The sequence below is a fragment of the Corvus kubaryi genome, unplaced genomic scaffold (genome assembly GCF_017639235.1).
Source record: "Corvus kubaryi isolate FWS band 111438036 unplaced genomic scaffold, C.kubaryi_AGA036_p1.0 137, whole genome shotgun sequence".
NCBI lineage: Eukaryota > Metazoa > Chordata > Aves > Passeriformes > Corvidae > Corvus > Corvus kubaryi.
The window spans coordinates 2,333,656-2,341,408 of NW_024580671.1; positions in this window are offsets into that span (position 1 = coordinate 2,333,656).

Consider the following 7,753-nt stretch of genomic DNA (forward strand, 5'->3'; position numbering starts at 1 on the left):
ATGTTGACTTCACCGGATAGCTTGTGCTGGGTGATTCTGTACATTAGCTTTTCATACAATAGGACACCTGTGTTTTGAAATTCTTACAGTGTGCAGACACCAGCATCATCACAACACAGCCTACAGCCCTTGTACCAGGGTGAGACTCTGTGTGAGTTTCTAACAGTAGTTGAGGCAAGAAGCGAACAGTACATTTCTCTGCCATCCATAGCAACCATTCCATTTCCCCCTTCCACAACACATTACTGCTAGCTGTCATCCGTATTTGTAATGTCCTTTTGCATATAAAATTCAATGGCAGCAGTTTCTTGCCAGATCATACTGTTTGTGTTTATATAGATGATTTTACAGCAGTCCGGGTCATAGGTTTATGCTCCCAATCAAATAAATCCTTTTGGAGTAAGGCTTTGAAGCCATCACACAGGCCTGCACAGTAAGCCACAGTCACAGTCAGGGACTGCCTGTCTTCCATCTAGTGCTCCATCTTTTAACACAGGGGAGCTAGGCTTAAATAGTGAAAGTATCCATACAGTCGGCATTAATTATCTAAACCACTTTGTGAGTTTGGACTGAGTCAATACTAAGTCAAAAGTCTCTATATCTTTTTACTAAATCAATCTTTTTCCTTTACGCTGCTTCAGGAATTAGGACACCAGCAGCCAGCAGAATAGAGAAGAAACCAGTGGAGTGCATTCCTATTATTCTCTAGAGTTTAGGTGTCTGGGCCTCAGGGAATACTCTTGCTGAAATAATAATTAACAATTTAGCTGTGAAAAAATATGTACTTGACCAAGAGGCACAAAAGAAATTTTCACAGGAGCAATCGTGTAAAAGGAGCCATGTATCCTTCCCTGCAAGGCATTATAGCCCAGCGCAATATACAAGAATATCTTCAGGAGAAGATAAATGTCTTGGCATATGTACTTCTGCTGTATAAACTGTCTCATCCTGCTGCTTTGTGTTGGTCTATTGGATGCAAACATGCAGCCCACATGGTTTTCTGCCCTTTCAAAATATTTCTGATGATAGCTGGTCTGAAATGCCATCTCTGGCATCTGTGTCAGAAACATTCAGGCATGAGAAATCCACCAAAACTTTCATTAGAGACCTACGTTCCTTATTGGAACTGATGTTAAATCTGTGAAAGAGCATATTTCTGAATGACTCAGATAGTTTTGATTGTATTATTGTACTTGAAATAGACAAAGACACTAGAAAATGCTATATAAAATATTCTGCCCCATCTAGAGAGTAAGCTCAATATAGTTTTTGGTTGGTTTTTTCATTTCTGTGTCTTAAATTGTTTTTATTTTAATTGCTTCATTCTCAAGTTAACACCAGGCTTATTATTAATTTAATGGTTTGTGCAATAAATCTTCTTTCCAGAGGACAAAAGTAAGAAATTCTTTTGGATAGGAATTAATGAACCGTCTCAAGAAATTTTGGTTGGGTTTTTCTTTTATTTACTTCTAAGTGAGACAAACCACTTGTGATTCACTGCCCCGGATATCAGTCCTTCCTAACACATTTGCAGTTGTTCATTTGTGCAAGAAGACCTTGATCAGGCAAAACTCCCACTGGTTTCAATGAAAAAGCTTCTACAAAAGCATATAGAAATGTGAATTTGATTGTCTCCAGGTATTACATCATATGCAGATTCCTACCCTGCTGGTTTTAGGATTTTTATTATTAGAAATGGAGTGAGAGATACATTTAGAAGCTGCTCCAACCTAGAATTTTCATACGTTGTGTATCAGAAGATTCCGTGTTGTTCTTGATGCCCTAATTACTTTTAAAAGTAATTAATGAACTGTTATATTGCCAGTATAAGGTTATGAAACAGCAGCTTTTTGCCACTGTGCAATTTTCAGTGGTGTTTCCATGCTTTCCTAGATGAGAAAACATGAGTGAAGGCGAGTACGAAAATTTGTTTCTGTTCCTCTGAAAAACAGGCTGCAGTGATGGATTTATTCTACCATTTAAGTAGGGTTTGAGTATTTTCCATGCATGGCTGGAATCTAGCAAAGGAAGAGGGCTTGTATTTTAATGTGTGTCTGGCCCATTTGAGAGACGACATGTGAAGATCTCTGTCTCTCTGTGCAGGAGGACGAGAACAGGCATGCTGGAAGCTTACACAGGAAAACAATATCAAGGATTTTGGTGTAAAGTTGCAAAGCGATAGGCTTAATGGGTGCAGGTACTGACAGGAACCCAGGGACCGGCACTGAAAAAGAACATGAGTACTCCCTCTGTAATGACTGGAATAGGGTACACCTCCAGGGGACATCTGTTTCAGATGTTTGTCTCTAAAAGGTGTTTTCATTCAACAGGCAAGAGCACCTCAGAGGCTTGTTTATTTCTGAAAATCATTTTCAATTGAAAAGGTCAGTTTCCCAAAACACAGTAAAATCTACTTAAATTACCGAAAAATTAGTTCCTTTTGTAAAATATTAAATAATGACCTGAAGTTAGATAATGAACCAATTGATCCAACTCAACTGAGCAAAAAACTTCTGCAATAGAGCCACAAGAAAAATAAAATATTTCCTCTTTATATGTGTATTTCAGGAATCATATCTGACCATGAGTGTATCAACAGTTTATCTTTAATTCCAGTGACAATGCTAAGAAGCAATTTAAAAACATCTTTCAGGAAGAGAAGTAAACTCTATACACAGGGCATGAAGGCTCCTTACCTTGGAGGCTGTCTGGTGGATAGGTGGTGCTTGTCCTTCCTAAATGTTGCTTATCTACAAATCCTATGATCATATTTCCTCTAGTGCTGCAAGCCCTGCCATTGATTATCCTTGGATGTAGGCAGCATAAGTGGCTTTTTTCAGCAGGTTATAGCACATTATGCAAATTTAGCATATAACTTTTGAAAGAAAAATATTGTTATATAGAAAAAATTCTATGAAAGATATTCAGAACCCTATATTATATTTGTATCAGGAAAGCATTTTTGTCACAATTTTGAAAAAATGAAAAATATTTTCTTTGTCTCTTCAGCTTCTAAAACCTTCCAGTCACAGACAATTTCTTTGGCGTACCTGGTATGTTTCCAATGTGTCTTTCTCAATGGATGCAGTTTGAGCTAAGGCTGCTGGAAGTGTACTCAGATCAGTTTTAGGTTTGGTGGTAAATCCTCTATACCAAGCATTGTTAACCCAGGTATGGCAGCTCGGGACTCAGCAGTTCATCTAAACTGCTCTCTTTGGCTTAGATGTCACAAGTCAGGCACTCAACACCGAAGAATTTAGCCAAAAATACTATTGCAACATGCTGTAAAAACTGTTATGAAAAGTAATAATATAATTTATTTCACAGGAGGATTAAAAAAAAAAAAAAGTAAAATAGGGTATTAGGTAAATCATTTAACCCTGTCTGCTCTTTTCAAGACAAACGTGCAAATCCGTAGGAGCTGAGAATTTAGTTCATGTCTCTTAATGCATTTTTATCAAATTTACAATGAAGGAAAACGATCTGCTGGAGAGCTGGAGAAAAGACACAAGGAAAAGGTTAATATTCATGTTATACCCATCTTTAAGAGACAATCATTAACAGAAAAACTGCTCTAGGAGAGCATCTCAAGTACTTTGCTGGCATTGTACCCTGTCTCTGATAGGTGGGCACTAGCACACGTTTAGGGAAGAGTGCAAAAGCAAGGCAAATATCAGATAGGGTTTTTTACTCCCAGCATCAGGTATTCAGCAATTCAAAGATTTTGAGAGCTAGCTGAAAGCTTATTTGGACCATGATATTTAATAAACCCCACTACAGACAGAAGGATGTTCTGCTCACTTAGTCTTCTTCAACCTTTTATTGCAGACTCTCCAAGCACCTGACAAAAATTTAAACCATTACAGAAAGAGTAGGAATACATAAGGGAGGAGAGTGTTGGAAATGGAAAAATGGTAAATCCAGTGACAGGATATTTTCCCAGCAGCTAATGAAAACAAGGAGAGAAAGAGATTTGGGGCTGGATGAAGAATGGGCTGACTGTGATTGTGCAGACAAAGAACTTGACTCCATATCTGGGGGTGTTCTCCTTGCCTATGCTTAGGAGTACTTGGGGCTTGTAGAATATAAAAAACTAGTTCTGTATCTACAACACTGAATAAAAACCTGCTTTCAGGGGATCAAGCTGACTGTTTTCTTCACTGTTGTAGTAAAGCACAGGAAAATCCTTACATGGAAGTCCTCTACAAGAGGGCACAGCAGCCAAGGTGATGCTTCATGTGGACCCAATCTGCAAGTCAAAAGTAACCTGTGAGGTTTGCTATACTTTAGGCTATGCGAGTAGCTAGTGAGCTGTAGGGAAAGGAAGGGAAAAGAAAAAGAGGTTTGAGAAACAGCTGGACTGAGGAGATAAAGATACAGAATAGAGTGATTTTTCTGACTTGGCCATAAGATCCACGGTTTTGCCTAATCTCTCTTTTTAAATATTCCTACCTTTTTCCTTCCCAAAATTTGCAGTCAGATGGCAGATTTTTCATTATTTGCAGTCAGATAGCACTTCTATCTTTAAGTAAAAGTCATTTACTTACAAGTACAATCTTTTTATGTATATTTAACTTTGCTTTATGATTGTTTCTTTCAGCAGGGTCTTATATTTACACAGTGAGAAAGAATTGTTTCATGTTTATTTTCTCCATGATGTAGATTATCATAGGGCTGTTATAAATTAATCAGATATTCACCTTTCTTCAGAGCCAAGAGTCTTATCTCTCTACTTAATTTTTCCTCACACAGGAAACTATTCTGTATGTTAAAACTCTCTTGCTGCCATGTACTCCATACCCTCCTTCAGATGGGCCACCTGGGTCATTCAAAATGTAGACTCAGAATGAAAGTTTACAGTGGCATAACAACCTTTTCCAATTCATTCTGCATTCCTTTCTCATTAATTGTTAACTCTCTCTTTTTGTTTGTTTTGGTTTAACTCTGGTTTTGACAGTATGGAACATTAACCTAAGGTCTTTCGTGAACTGTTCCAAATAAATTACATTTCCAAGATGTGACAGTTAATTTAAAGGTTTGTTTAGATTTTCTTCTGAGTATATTACTCCACACTCATCAAAATGACCCTCACCTGCCATTTTATTATCAGCCACTAGTGCTCTTGAGTTCCTTACACAAATCTTCTCATGTTGAGCAGACAAATCCGTAACCTCTCTGAATATTGATCACCAACTTTTATGCCTTTCAGTGGGTTATAATTCCAATGTTGACCTTTCCCTCTTACACTACTGGACCATGTGGTCTAGTGTCTTTCATTCATATATTTGGCTGACTCAAGCAGACATAATATTGATGAGGTTTAAAATGAGGAAGCCAAGGTACCAAAACCAGCCTATGCACAGAGCAAGGAATGGGCAATTTTCCTTTTCCTAAGATACCTTTTGCTGTCTCCATTGTGCTGCTCACTGCTGCAGCCAGAATGAAGTTACACAATGCGGCTGAGCCAATCCAGCCACTCAGGGATGCTCAGACAAGACATCTTCCTCCCACATCTCTCTTCCCACATTCTTGGCCTTATCGTCCTGTTTCTCTCCTCACATACCAGGTCTGCCAAAAGCCTGATACCTCAATAAGCCAATTTAACTACCTAGCCCACAAAAACCTGTTATTTTGCTCTCCTGTGTCAAGTCAGTTTTCTATCCATTTAAAAAGCTGAATGGTGTGAGCACAAAGCCTGTTAGAAAACTAGATTTGGCACAAGAAAAGGGTCGGAAGTCTGTGGCTGGCGGAAGTAGTAAGACCTCCCCACTTTTAAGGACAGCAAGCCATTAGATGAGATGAAGTCCTTTCTTGTAAACCCACTCTTAGAATACGTTAAGACGCCAAGCTACCCTACCACTCAGCCAAAGGAGGTCTTGCTCCCTCCCCCTATTTCCAAGTTCTCCTTTGTTTCCCCTCTTTTTTCTCTTAGTATTCTTACCTTGCATCAGCTCTGGAAATCACACTCTGACTGAACTTTTCTGATCCCGAGGTAAGCCGACTCATCTCAGCGATCAGCCAAAATAGAATAAACAAACTTTTTTGCTGGGTTAGAATTTGAATAGATTACATCATCTTACAAGGAGATCAGCTGAGATCCTGGAGGCTGTTTAAGATAAGCACTGGAGCTGAGTGGTGGGTAAGAGAGGTGAGAAAGGGCAGGAGGGAGCACTAGCACACCCATTCCTTATTGCATTTAAGAAGTTAATTTGAAACTACACCCATAGACTGAAATGATTAAAGCTGGATTCTAAACCTGAGTTAAAGGTGGAGTTTAAAGCATTTATATGCTGCAGTATTTTTGCAGACAGGAATAGAACACTCAGAATGAGCTGCTTTGGAAGATGACAGGTGATACTCTAGTGCTTACAATTCTCTTCTCCTTTAAATATGAGTGAACTGTTGACATCTTTCTGAAGAACTCAAGATCCATACATATGTTTTTTTTTTTTTTTTTCAAAAAATGAGTCCTGCAAAACAGACTGCCTGCAATTCATTCATTACTCCTCCTAGAGGGAACATAATGTGACAGAGAACAATTAGGTGAGCTTGTGGGTGAAAAATGTGATGTTACCAGCTAGTCACCTTTCCGGTTTTTGCATGCAGAAAGTATGATTAGAAGGTGATCATACTCAAAACTTGAGTGGTTTTTGCTTTTTATGTCCACGTGGCATGCTGGGAAGTGCCAGGGACTTGGTCTGGAATGTTAGTACAATATTCCTGGAAGATCAGAGCTGCAGTTTAAAGAAAACTAAAGACATGTACATACAGATACAGATAATTTGAGGCACTTTGGAAGTTTAAGGACAAGCTAACTGAACTGTTGTGTCAACACTGCCTACAAAATTAACCTGTCTCTCTGCATAGTTTTGCTATTTCTATTCCATTCAGAGACTAGCTTATATGCTGGGGAAAGGAAATTCAAGTCCCTTCTTTTACTAAGAGCAATATCCACGTATTTTTATGTGGTTTTGTATGTTTTTCTGTGAACTAAGTAAGTCTTTTTTCCCCCTATGCTACTTTTCTTTGGGTTCTACAGATTAATTGAATATTGGAGGAAACTGCATCTATTCACTCCTTTATGGTATACCAAATATCCTTTGCTCTTGATTTTAGGAAAGAGCTACGTTCCTCATTCTTAAGATCCTCTTCTTCATTATTCTGTAAGACTTTATCATACACTCATGTACTCTCTTCCTGGTTTTGGCTAGCCTAATTATGAAAGTGCATAGACTCTCTTTTCCTTCAGTTGAGGGGAAAATGTCTGCTTATTACACTGGAGTCTTTTCTACAACTCTTTGCATAGCTACATGAATGTAACAAATATTTTGATTCACTTGTGTAGAGGGACCCACATCACATATATTTGATTGAACTTTATTTTGCACTTGCTAGAGGAAGAGGAACAATTTCCATGGTATTTTAATTTTTGAATAAATTAAAATTGTGAGATGACTATTCAGAAGTAATAAAAACAGGTACAAATATCTCTGAGTTCCCATTTATTTTCATAATTAAAATTGAATATTATTTTGTAGATAAAGCTATTTCATTTTAGCTTGCCAATATAAATAGTTATTTGAATATTAATTATTCTCTTGGAAGTTCTACACTGATTTGATTTTTATGCCAAATATGCCTTGAACACCTCTTAGGGACCGAGAAATTTTCCCAGTCATTTAGATATAAGAAAATCCCTTCTTTGTGCCATATATAGTCTGATTCAAAGCAAAAGGAAAGACTCCTATGGACT